Here is a 14190-nt window from a genome sequence, read left to right on the forward strand (position 1 = left end):
TGCATAAACTTGGCACATCATGGCAATCAGCTTCAGAGGCATACAATTGGCATACCATGGCAAACAGTCAGATGCATAAAATTGGCACACCATGGCAATCAGTTTTAAAAGCATAAAATTGGCACACCATGGCAATCAGTTTTAAATGCATAAAATTGGCATAACATGGCAGTTTTAGAGGCATAATTCTGGGATATCATGGCAGTTTTAGAGGCAGAAACTTTGCACATCATGACAATCAGTTTTAGAGACATAGAACTGCTAACTCACAGACTCAGAATCAGAAGTGCTGTGTCCTGCTCTTTCATCCATGCACCTTACATTGATTATCCCAGTGGTGGAACTAATGTAGAGAGTGCCCTGGTGCAAATATGTTTTCTGGGCCCCCCTATAGTGCAAGTGTGGCCAAAAGGTAGATCTCCATCTGTCGGAAAACTTCAACAATGCTATACCAGATGGGGATCTACCATTTTCTTATCATTGCAGGGTTATATTTGTGAGCCGTGTTTGAGCGTTTGAATGTAAGCATGTTTTTGTATTAAGTATATGTGTGCATGTATGGGTGTATTTGTATGTACTGTTGCCATTGGAATGTAGTGGTGTACTTGTTTGTAATGTTTGTGTCTGAAAGCATGGGTGTTTGTATGTAGTGTCGGACTTGAAATGCAGGTGTGCAATTTGTTGGCGTTTGAATGAAGGGGTGTTTGTAGATAATTTTAGTGTTTTAATGCCGGGGTGTGTTTGTATGTAATGTTTGCGTTTGCAGTACGTGTGTAGTGGATGCAGTGTGTATCGTGTGTGTGTAGTGGATGCAGGGTGTGTATTGTATTTATAAAATATACATATACACAATATGTGTTTGAATTTTAAGCATGTTTTCTTGTATGGAGCATGTGTGAAGTGTATACACATTTACACACACATACAGAGACACACACAGACACACAAATACACACCATGACACACAATGACACCTAGTTTCCCACACATAGATAAACAGACACTCGTACACAGATACATACTGACACACAAAACACACAGACATACAAATACACACACACACACTGACACAAAAGGACACACAGATACACATACACGCAGAGACAGGAATGTGAGGGTGACAGTGAGTGGGAGAGGTAATGGGGACAGTGTGGAAGGGAGTGTGTGTGCTGGTAACAGTGTGGGGGGCAGTGTGAGGGCAAAGTGAGAAAGGGTTACAGTGGGCGGCAGGGGGAGAAGGGGTGGGCAGGCAGGGGGAGAAGGGGTGGGCAGGCAGGGGGGCAAAGGGTTACAGTGTGGGGGGCAGGGAAAGGAAAGGCTACAGTGGGGGGGCAGGGGGAGAAAAGGCTACAGTGGGGGGGGGGGGCGGGAGTGAATGGGTTACAGTGTGGGGAGGGGGGCCGGGAGTGAAGGGGTTACAGTGTGGGGAGGGGGGCAGGGAGTGAAGGGGTTACAGTGTGGGGGGAGGGCAGGGACTGAAGGGGTTACATGGGGGGAGAGCAGGGAGTGAAGGGGTTAATGTGGGGAGGGCCGGGAGTGAAGGGGTTAATGTGGGGAGGGCAGGGAGTAAAGGGATTACATGTGGGAGGGCAGGGAGTAAAGGGGTTACATTGGAGAGGGCAGGGAGTAAAGAGGTTACATTGGGGAGGGCAGGGAGTGAAGGGATTACAGTGTGGGGAGGGGCCCGGGGGCAGGGAGTGAAGGGGTTACATGGGGAGGGCAGGGAGTGAAGGGGTTACATGGGGAGGGCTGGGAGTGAAGGGGGTTACATGGGGAGGGCTGGGAGTGAAGGGGGTTACATGGGGGGAGGGCAGGGAGTGAAGGGGTTACATTGGGGAGGGCAGGGAGTGAAGGGGTTACATGGGGGAGGGCAGGGAGTGAAGGGGTTACATGGGGGAGGGCAGGGAGTAAAGGGGTTACATGGGGGAGGGCAGGGAGTGAAGGGGTTAGTGTGGGGAGGGCAGGGAGTGAAGGGGTTAGTGTGGGGAGGGCAGGGAGTGAAGGGGTTACATTGGGGAGGGCAGGGAGTGAAGGGGTTACATTGGGGAGGGCAGGGAGTGAAGGGGTTACATTGGGGGAGGGCAGGGAGTGAAGAGGTTACATTGGGGGAGGGCAGGGAGTGAAGGGGTTACATTGGGGAGGGCAGGGAGTGAAGGGGTTACAGTGTGGGGAGGGCAGGGAGTGAAGGGGTTACATGAGTGGAGGGCAGGAGTGAAGGGGTTATATTGGGGGAGGGCAGGGAGTGAAGGGGTTACATTGGGGGGAGGGTAGGGAGTGAAGGGGTTACATGGGGAGGGCAGGGGGTGAAGGGGTTACATGGGGGAGAGCAGGGAGTGAAGGGGTTACATGGGGAGGGCAGGGGGTGAAGGGGTTACATGGGGGAGAGCAGGGAGTGAAGGGGTTACATTGGGGAGGGCAGGGAGTGAAGGGGTTACATGGGGAGAGCATGGGGTGAAGGGGTTACATGGGAAGGGCAGGGGGTGAAGGGGTTGCAGGGGGTGAAGGGGTTACATGGGGGGACAGGGGGTGAAGGGGTTGCATGGGGGGGCTAGTGGGTGAAGGGGTTACATGGGGGAGGGCAGGGGGTGAAGGGGTTACATGGGGGAGAGCAGGGAGTGAAGGGGTTACATTGGGGGGCAGGGAGTATAGGGGTTACATTGGGGGAGGGCAGAGGGTGAAGGGGTTACATGGGGAGGGCAGGGGGTGAAGGGGTTACATGGGGGGAGAGCAGGAGGTGAAGTGGTTACATGGGGGAGGGTGACGTCTGGGGGCTGTGTCCTACCTTCCTTGAATTCCCTGGTGGTCCAGTGTCTCCCTGGTGGTCCGGTGGGGTAACTCTCCGGTCTGCAGCTCCGCCGGGTGCAGAGCTGCAGACCATGTAATAAAAGTCTCGCGAGCTCCCTGAGTGTTGCCATGGTAACGCTCTGGGAGCTCGCGAGACTTCTATCACACGGTCTGCAGCTCTGCACCCAGCGGAACTGCAGACCGGAGCTGCTGGGCAGACTGATTGGAGGGAGCCCGGTGGCATACAGGGCAAGCCGCCGGGCTCCCTCCTGGTGTCAGTCTGCCTGACTGCCCGGCGGCCCTGGATGTGTGGGTCAGCGCGACCCACTGGGAATCGCCCTGCGACCCACCAGTGGGTCGCGAACCCACACTTTGGGAACCGCTGCTATACACACTTTGCACTACACATACACAAACACACACACACTACATTCACTAAACACACTCTGCACTACACACACACACACACTACATTCACTAAACACACTCTGCACTACACACACACACTACATTCACTAAACACACTTTGCACTACACACACACACTACATTCACTATACACATGTTGCACTCACTACACACTACATTTACTAAACACACACTGCACTACACACACACACACACACACACACACTACATTCACTAAACACACTTTGCACCACACACACACACACTGCATTCACTTTACACACGTTGCACTCACTACAAACACACTACATGCTCTATACACACTACATTTACTATGCACACTACACCCACTACAAAAACACAAACTCTGCATTCACTATACACACCTACATTCACTACACACACTTTGCATCTAATGCATGCATACATACATTACACAAAACGTACAATCTGCATCCACTATACACACTGCATCCATGACACACATACCGCATCCACTACACACATTCTACATCCACTATACACACTGCATCCATGACACACATTCTACATCCACTATACACACACACCCTTCATCCGTGTGGGCAGCTCAGGGCTGGCCCTGGAGGCCCAGATCTTGAGCTGTGTCAGGGGCCCTAAAATTTCTGATGGCAGCCCTGCTCAGCAGTCTGTGTGTGTGTGTATGGACTCAGCAGTCTGTGTGTCTGTGTGTATGTCTTTGTGTCTGTGTGTGTGTATGGACTCAGCAGTCTCTGTGTGTGTATGGACTCAGCAGTCTGTGTGTGTGTATGGACTCAGCAGTCTGTGTCTGTGTGTATGTCTTTGTGTCTGTGTGTGTATGGACTCAGCAGTCTGTATGTGTGTATGGACTCAGCAGTCTGTGTGTGTGTGTGTGTGTGTATGGATTCAGCAGTCTGTGTTTGTGTGTGTGTGTATGGACTCAGCAGTCTGTGTTTGTGTGTGTGTATATGGACTCAGCAGTCTGTGTGTTTGTGTGTGTGTATGGACTTAGCAGTCTGTATGTGTGTATGGACTCAGCAGTCTGTGTGTGTGTGGGTATGGATTCAGCAGTCTGTGTTTGTGTGTGTGTGTATGGACTCAGCACTCTGTGTGTGTGTGTGTGTATGGACTCGGCAGTCTGTGTGTATGTGTGTGTATGGACTCAGCAGTCTGTCTGTGTGTGTGTGTGTGTGTGTGTATGGACTCAGCAGTCTGTGTGTTTGTGTGTGTGTGTATGGACTCAGCACTCTGTGTGTGTGTATGGACTCAGCAGTCTGTGTGTGTGTATGGACTCAGCAGTCTGTGTGTGTGTATGGACTCAGCAGTCTGTGTGTGTGTATGGACTCAGCAGTCTGTGTGTGTGTATGGACTCAGCAGTCTGTGTGTGTGTATGGATTCAGCAGTCTGTGTGTGTGTATGGATTCAGCAGTCTGTGTTTGTGTGTGTGTGTATGGATTCAGCAGTCTGTGTTTGTGTGTGTGTATGGACTCAGCAGTGTGTGTGTTTGTGTGTGTGTATGGACTCAGCAGTGTGTGTGTTTGTGTGTGTGTATGGACTCAGCAGTGTGTGTGTGTGTGTGTGTGTGTGTGTATGGACTCAGCAATCTGTATGTGTGTATGGACTCAGCACTGTGTGTGTGTGTGTGTGTATGGACTCAGAAGTCTGTGTGTCTGTGTGTATGTCTTTGTGTCTGTGTGTGTATATGGACTCAGCAGTCTCTGTGTGTGTATGGACTCGGGCAGTCTGTGTGTTTGTGTGTGTGTATGGACTCGGCAGTCTGTGTGTATATGTGTGTGTATGGACTCAGCAGTCTGTGTGTGTGTGTGTGTGTGTGTGTATGGACTCAGCAGTCTGTGTGTTTGTGTGTGTGTGTATGGACTCAGCAGTCTGTGTGTTTGTGTGTGTGTATGGACTCAGCAGTCTGTATGTGTGTATGGACTCAGCAGTCTGTTTGTGTGTATGGATTCAGCAGTTTGTGTTTGTGTGTGTGTGTATGGATTCAGCAGTCTGTGTTTGTGTGTGTGTGTGTGTGTGTGTATGGACTCAGCAGTGTGTGTGTGTGTGTGTGTATGGACTCAGCACTCTGTGTGTGTGTGTATGGACTCGGCAGTCTGTGTGCATGTGTGTGTATGGACTCAGCAGTCTGTCTGTGTGTGTTTGTGTGTGTGTGTGTATGGACTCAGCAGTCTGTGTGTTTGTGTGTGTGTGTGTGTATGGACTCAGCAGTCTGTATGTGTGTATGGACTCAGCAGTCTGTGTGTGTGTGTATGGATTCAGCAGTCTGTGTGTGTATGGATTCAGCAGTCTGTGTTTGTGTGTGTGTGTATGGATTCAGCAGTCTGTGTTTGTGTGTGTGTGTATGGACTCAGCAGTGTGTGTGTTTGTGTGTGTATGGACTCAGCAGTGTGTGTGTGTGTATGGACTCAGCAATCTGTATGTGTGTATGGACTCAGCACTCTGTGTGTGTGTGTGTGTATGGACTCAGAAGTCTGTGTGTCTGTGTGTATGTCTTTGTGTCTGTGTGTGTGTATGGACTCAGCAGTCTCTGTGTGTGTATGGACTCGGCAGTCTGTGTGTTTGTGTGTGTGTATGGACTCGGCAGTCTGTGTGTATATGTGTGTGTATGGACTCAGCAGTCTGTCTGTGTGTGTGTGTGTGTGTGTATGGACTCAGCAGTCTGTGTGTTTGTGTGTGTATTGACTCAGCAGTCTGTATGTGTGTATGGACTCAGCAGTCTGTGTGTGTGTATGGATTCAGCAGTTTGTGTTTGTGTGTGTGTGTATGGATTCAGCAGTCTGTGTTTGTGTGTGTGTGTGTATGGACTCAGCAGTGTGTGTGTGTGTGTGTGTGTGTGTGTGTATGGACTCAGCAATCTGTATGTGTGTATGGACTCAGCACTCTGTGTGTGTGTGTGTGTGTGTATGGACTCAGAAGTCTGTGTGTCTGTCTGTGTGTATATGGACTCAGCAGTCTGTATGTATATGGACTCAGCAGTCTGTATGTATGTCTGTGTGTGTGTATGGACTCAGCTGTGTGTGTGTTGGATTCAGCAGTCTGTGTGTAAGTGTAATAATCAGCCTGTGTGCATTCAGCAACGTCTGTGTGTGTGTATTTAGAAGTTTCTCGGTGTTCGTATTTGTGTACTGTGTGTATGTACTCAGCAGTCTATCAATAATTACAATTTTTATTCCTGTGAGTTGTTGTGTAGGAAGGGCCCCAGTGCACTGCTTTGCCCGGGGGCCCTTAACACTGTTAAGATGGTACTGCTTGTGTGTGTCAGTGAGCTTCTATTTATTGAGCATGTGTGTGTCTCTGAACTTCTTTGTAGTGAGCCTTGTGTTTATACAAGTGAGTTTGTCTGTAGTAAGCCTGTGTGCGAGTCAGAGAGTTTTTTGTCTGTCAGTGAGCCTATTTGCGCATGTCAGTGAGCTTGTGTGCTCACTGTACTATATCTATATATCTATCTATATATATATCTATATATATATTGACCTGTAGGAATGGCATACATTTTTTTTCCAGAGCTGCTTTCCTGTTTGGCTCTGCCAGCAAGTGCGCTTTACGGCTGAATCATCTGTGTGAGCTGCCGCACACTTTAGCCCTGTTACACGCATCTGGGAGCTGCTGTTGACAGGTACTTGTAGTCTAGAGATTGGGACATGGGGTATATGCTCAGCTATCTGTATAATACTATAGTGCTGTTCTCTGTAGAATACAGGTCTGTGTCTGTATAATATCCTGGGACAATCATTGTTCCCTGTATAGTGCTGCTCTCTGTCTTGGGATATTATACACAAACAGATCTGTATTTACAGAGAGCAGCACTATACAGGGAGCACTGACTGTCCCTGGATATTATACACACAGCCATGTATTATACAGAGAGCAACACTATACAGGGAGCACTGACTGTCCCAGGATATTATACACACAGCCATGTATTATACAGAGAGCAGCACTGTACAGGGAGCGTTGAATGTCCCAATTTCTCAAATGTTGGCAACTATGGCACTATATCAAGGGAAATGTTAGTTTTTTTAATAATCCCTAGTGGAAAATAATGAATCCTCCACCAGGGATTATAAAAAAAAAAAAAAACACATTGTGTCGGGGGCGGGGTCAAACTGCAGCGAGGGCGGGGTTAAATGTGCCCCCCTACTTTTGTCCCTGGCCCACCATGTGCCCCCCCTAAAAATGAATCCTAGAGACGCCACTGTTTCAGAGGGACCCCAATTCACGGCGCTTCAGCACTCTATGTTCGACGCCATTATGGCAGCAATGGGATCTATGTCATCAGCCCTCTCTCAGTCCATTGCCCAAGCCCTTTTGGCACGGCCTATGGACGCAGATCCCAGTGATTTAGGCGCAACCCCTTACGCACCCTATGGGACAGCCTGGTGACCAGGCACATAGAAAGGCTACGCACAAAGCCAAACATATTTCTCTCCCTGCCTCCAGAAACACCAAGACTGGCGCACCATTGGTCGCCCCTGAAAGCGTGACCCAAGCACGCAAACTAGCCTTTCCGCGCCAGGTAGAATGGGCGCGGCTTTGGAAATGTGCGAGAGCACAAATTGAGAGCGACTCCGACTAGGAAATCGGGTCAGAGGAGGAGGCCAAGATCAAGTCAGAGACCGACTCAGATACAGAGAGACCCGGACGAGCTTCACCACCCAAGGTCCGCGGAATGGCTCCCAGCGGACCACGTTGCAGGCTACCTAGAAGCCTGGGTACGGCGCCCACTCAGTAAGGCTGCAAGAAACAAGCTTAGGGCAGAATGCCCCAGACCAATAGTCCCCAATAAAGTGTGTGACACCCCAGAAGTGAACCCAAAAATGACCCAGTACCTAACCAAACTGGGCTGAAACCCACGCAAGGGTTTAGACTCAGCCCTGCGTGCCTGCCAAGACAAGCACGTAGACATATTTGGCCCCTTGGCCAAACTGTTTGACCTGGCGGAAGGCGCCAAAGGGGAACACCGCATGGTTGACCCCGATGACCTTCGTGGCTGGGTCCAAAGAGCAATATGCATTGCCAGGAGTGTGAATACCTCCCTATCAAATGAACGGCATAAAACCATACTTTTTAAAATTGACCCCAAATTAGCCAACTTGGCCCTCACGGAAGCCGGCAAAGATGCCCAGGGCCTTCTGTTTGGAGACTCATTTATCAAAGATTTGGGGCGTTACGTGGGCACGTTCACTGCCCTTGATAAAGCACAAACCTCTATGAGAAAGGTTTTCCAGGGACGGGTCTCTACCAGGGACGGCAGATCTAGGAGCCGTCTGGCCGGCCAGAATTATTTCCAGTCCTGAAGTGCAGGACGAGGCTCCGTTACTCAACGCCCCACCTATCACGACACAAGGGGCCGATCTCCATTCTTCCCGTCCCGTGGCCGGCAATGGCGCTCAAGAGGTTTCCGTGGATACACCGGCTCAAGACGACCTTACGGTGAGTCTTTACAATTATCACACTCTGTGCACACATCTATGTTTTTCTCATGTTTGTGTAGGGGGCAGACTCCAACATTTTTTCCCAGCATGCTCGGGCCTGACGTCCGACACCTGGGTGCTCAACACAATACGGGGGTTTCATATAGAGCTAGTGGGGGATCCGGTAAGTATCCCCTCCCCCAGACCACTTTGCCTCTCTCGGCACGATCGCATGTTGATCAACGAGGAACTGCTCGACCTCCTAGACAAGAGGGCGATAGAACAGGCACCCATAGGCAACGCAATGTATTTGTCCTGAGCAATGTATTTCTCATGGAGAAAAAAGGTGGCCTTATGCGCCCAGTTATAAACCTGCGCCCCCTCAACAACTTGGTAAAGTATCGTCATTTCAAGATGGAGGGTATACACCTCCTGAGAGACCTACTCCAGCACGGAGATTTGTTGGCGAAACTAGACCTCAAGGATGCCTACCTTACAGTCCCGGTGGCAGAAACATCTCGGGACCTCTTACGCTTCCATTGGCGCAACAAGACCTGGCGTTTTACCTGCCTCCCCTTTGGCCTCTCATCGGCCCCTTGGTGCTTCACCAAGCTCCTCCGCCCGGCGATGGCCTGGCTACGCTAGACGACATCCTACTCATGGCTCAAGCTCACCAGGTCCTCTTACGACACATCAAACTGGCAATAGATCTCCTTTCCCGTCTAGGGTTCATCATCAACTGGGAGAAATCCTGTCTGACCCCTACTACACGGATAGAATTCCTAGGATTTATGGTGGACTCACTTCAAGAATCCATGAGCCTACCCACGAGCAAGGTTTGTGCGATCCGCAAGGAGCTGCGCAGGGCACTCCTCCGACCGCAACTCACGTTGCGACAATTAGCTTGCTTGATCGGCCTCTTAACATCCTCCATTCAGGCGGTATTTCCCGCCCCTCTACATTACAGAGCCCTACAACGACTCAAGATTGCGCACCTACGGGAAGGCGCGTCCTACGCGGACCTGGTGACTCTGGACAGAGAGACAAGAGACGAAATCCGCTGGTGGATTCACTACGCAGGCGTGTCTACAGGAGGCTGCTGGTCGGAAACCGAAGTCCGGTTACCCATCAATGCCTTGGAACTCCTGGCGGGCTCCTTTGCGGTCCGCAGCTTCGTGAAAGATCAGGCACATGGATGTATAAGCCTCCGCATGGACAATGTCTCAGCAGTGCGGTACATCACCCATTCGGTGCTCCTAGCCGGATTAGCGAAAGACTTCTGGGAGTTGTGTCTGGAACGGAACCTGATGGTTCAAGCAGAATATTTGCCAGGGTTACACAATGTCCAGGCGGACTGGAGTTCTCGCTATCTCTCGAACGCCAGCGACTGGAAATTGGATGTGGAGGTGTTCTCCACTATATCATCTCTGTGGGTCCTTTTGCTATAGACCTTTTCGCATCCCGACTCAACGCCCAGCTCCCGCGTTCCTTCAGCTGGAGACTAGACCGATCGGCAGAAGCCGTGGACGCCTTCCTGCAGAAATGGCAAGAAACACCACTATATGCGTTTCCCCCATTCTCGATGATCCCCCGCACCCTCATCCAGACCCGCTGCCAGCGGGTCGAACTAGTCCTCGTCACCCCTTTCTGGGAATCATGGTTCCCACAGCTAATCTCCCCAGATTGCTGCCAACCTTCCAGGACCTTCTCAGGAACCCGTCAGGGGATTGTCACCCCCTCCTGGTGAATGCCTCTCTCAGCCTACTGGCCTGGTGCATTTCAGGGGACCCTGGGAAATCCGAGGTGTTTCAGACTCTACTCGACGACTCTTGGCGGATGCATGGGCTCCGGGCACTCGACGAGCATATGGGTCAGCCTGGAGAAATTGGGCTAGCTGGTGCATGGCTAGGAACGTGGATCCCGTTTCAGCCTCTGTGACACTCATTCTGGATTTCCTCACATCCCTCTTCGAGGAAGGGAAGGCATACCGAACTATCAATTTATACAGATCGGCTATTTCCTCGACACATCAAGGCTTGGACGGAAACCCAGCCGGTCAACACCCACTAGTGTGCAGACTCCTAAGGGGCTCCAGACTTTCCCGACCATCCAGGCCCCGCTACTCCTCCACTTGGGATGTTTCCACTGTTTTGTCCTTCCTCCTCGCCTGGCCTCCGAATCCGGATCTCTCCCTACGCCAATTATCGGCCAAATTACTTTGTCTCCTTTGCCTCATATCTTGCAAGAGAGTATCGGTGACCTAAATATGCAACTAACCGAAACCCAGTGGCTCCGCATATTCTCAGCAAATAAAAATGTAACATTGTGTGCCTCACATGTAGAAATGTCCAGAAAGATGCTATATCGCTTGTCCCAACCAAACTAAAGCATATCAACCCCCGATCTACAAGTGAATGCTGGATATTCAGGGACCAACCGGGCACCACGTACCACATCTGGTGGTCATGTCTGAAAATTATACTGTTCTGGACACAAATCTCGCGATTAATAAAAACCACCACAAATGTGGTCATGCCGCCTCAACCCGACCTATACCTACTACAACTATTCCCACAAAATATAAAAAAATCTGTTAAATATCTCACGTATCATATACTAATAGTGGCACTGCAAACGATAGGTAGGAATTGGTTATCGATGCACACCCCTCAATTGTCAGCATGCATTCAAACAATAGAATTATCTAAAAAATATGAGACAATGGCCAGGAAGGCGAAGCCCGGACACAAATTCTGGGTTGAAGCCTGGGAGATGTGGGATGCACACACATTCGATGTATCTCCAAACGGCGCCAAACAGGAGTCAACCCCGAATAGCGCTAAGCACAGAGGAGGTGACCAAGTATAAGCTATGAGTACTGCATACCTTGAAATCCCCCCCCCCACTTCCCTCCCTCTTATCCCTTATTTTTGTTTTATGTTATATATATCCAAAAGGTACACAGATATAAACGACTGTCATCCTACACGTTGTAGGACTAAACTAAGTCAGATACCAAGGTCAGTTACAATGTTGGATTTGTTTGACGAACCTGTATGTATTTACCCATGATAAGTAACTGAATGTACGCACTACTCATGATAAGTAACTGAATGTACGAAATAATATATGTAGACACATAATGGAATGTCAAATATGTATATGTTGTACTGTGTACCACTCCAAAACTACAAATAAAAAAAAAAAAATTTATATAAACTTGTGAAGGCTGTTTGAGATATAGAATTGGATATAGTGAGTCAAGTCGTGACAGCAGCGTACAGGTTCGGAGCAGACCGCTTAGGGATAAACGCGTCGTTGCTGGGTTTAACCTATGAGGTTACATGTCTTCCGCATTGCGCCCCCACAGAGTCTAGAGAGTTCTGTGGGAGATATATGACAACCAGCAAGGCATTTGCTTCAGTGATGTCCCAGATCACATGTCGTTCTTTCCCTTGGGAGACTAGGTGTGTGTGCGTGCCTGCCGCCAGCAGTATTGGATATTGTGCTTTCTGCGCAGGGATGTAAAGGGTGCCATCGATCTTCTCCATGCTGGCGTACCTCCAGATAGGTCAGCATTAAAGGTTAGTGTCATGGATTCGAAGAGGCAGGATGGTTTATTCTTTTAGCCTCCAGCACTGCAACCCTGTCTTTCATGTTCTGGAACTGGATCACAATGTCTCTGGGTGCATCTGCGGGGGCCCAAGTCCTAACCCCTTCCCTTACTTTTGGGGTAGGATGTCTGCCAGTAACTGCCTAAGGACATGTGGTAGTTCGGCTTCGGGGATATCCTCCCTAATGCCTCTGACCTTCATGTTCTTCCTGCGCCTGGAATCCTCCATAGCTGCGAATCGTTCGGTATGGAGCTTTGCCTGCTGTTGCAGCTCCACCATAGGTTGCAGCGAGGCCAGTTGCGTGGAGTGAGCTCCTGTTGTAATCTCCAGGACCCCCATCCGGCCTGTCAGACCCCTGATGTTTGTGCGGGTCACAGCTAAGTCTGTCTGTAAGTTAGCCTGGAGGTCAGCCAGGAGTGCTTTTAGCACGGCATTAGTCACTGGCTCGGGTTCAGGGTTACAGGGGGCTGGTTGGTGTGTTGGTGGCACTGGTGTCTCCTTCATCTTCTCGGTGTATAAAGCATCAGAGTATTCTGAACAGGCCTCAGAGTACTCAGCCATATTGAATCCTGTTGCATCATGTGCTTGCCTGAAGACATAAACGCAGCTTGTCTGGCTTCAGTTTTTTGGTCTGATGACCCATCACGTTCCCTCACTGCTTAGGGTGCCGGTCGGGACAATCAGGTCGGGATATCGGCCTCCTAAAACAGTAATTATTGCTTTGGCTGTACGGAGCTTGCGGGTGTTGTGACCGCTCAGCTTGGCTCCGCCCCACTACTTTCACTTTTTTCACATTACAACAGGGTGAAAATAATTCCTTTACGGCACTCACTGGGGATCTCATGATTTAAAGCATGGGTGCCCAAAAGGTAGATCCCCAGATACTGTAGAACTACAACTCCCATGATGCTTTGCATGCCTTTAAAATGACAAAGCATCATGGAAGCTGCAGTTTTAAAACATCTGGGGATCTACCTTTTAGGTACCTCTAAAATAAAGTAGTTTTCCTAACTTCCATTATTCCATTTCTTCATGCTAAATTGTCAGGGAGACTTAATTGTCTATTAAAAGACATTTGAGCACATAACATTCTACTCTAGGAACATCATAGAAAGCAGTAGGAGTATTATAGCAGGTAAAATGTTACAGAATTTATAGAGTATTTATTTTATTGATACTAGACGTTGGCAGCTGTATAATGCAATACCCTGCTCTAGAACTGCTAAACACAGTATAGTCCTGTATGTAAATATGTACATAACTGCAGTAAGAGTTAGACCTTTGTTAAAGGCTGCTTCGTCAGTTTTATTGCATTTCAGAACAATAGGAACATTGTTGATCAAGAGAAGTACATAAACTGCTGTTTAATACCTATATACTTCGTAGGTGGCTCTCAAGAACTGCCATATGTGCTACAATTTCACCTTGAACAGTGAATGCATAGGGTGTAAAAAATACAAATAAAACACGGAATGCTGCCACTGCAGTGCCAAAAGGCAAATTAGATTCATACTAGTGCAGCAAATTTGCAAAGCAGCTGTGGTTCATTCAACAATGTACATTATCATTCAAAACATTGAAAAAGCACAATTTGATACAAATATTTCATGACTCCAGCCCCTTTCTCAGTGGGCATTTTAAATTAAGAAAAGGAATGTGTCCTGAAATGTTTGTATCTGCTGCTCTTCAATAAACGTATTAAGGGTTTAACTAGTGGCCTTTGTTAACTATATTCTGCATTGTGCGTATTCTAGATTGTGTATGCATAGTATAAAAAGGTCACTCTAAGCCCCATAATAATTTGCATAAGTTGAAAGCTAATGTTTCAGAGCACACTCTGTACCCATATTTCTGGCTGAAAAGATTTTTAACTACAGTGATTTATAAATATTGCTGCAGCTATAAGCCCACCCCCTGACTCAGACATAACAAAGGAAGACTTTCCACTTCCTC

Source organism: Pelobates fuscus, chromosome 3, assembly GCF_036172605.1.
Source record: "Pelobates fuscus isolate aPelFus1 chromosome 3, aPelFus1.pri, whole genome shotgun sequence".
Classification (NCBI taxonomy): Eukaryota; Metazoa; Chordata; class Amphibia; order Anura; family Pelobatidae; genus Pelobates; species Pelobates fuscus.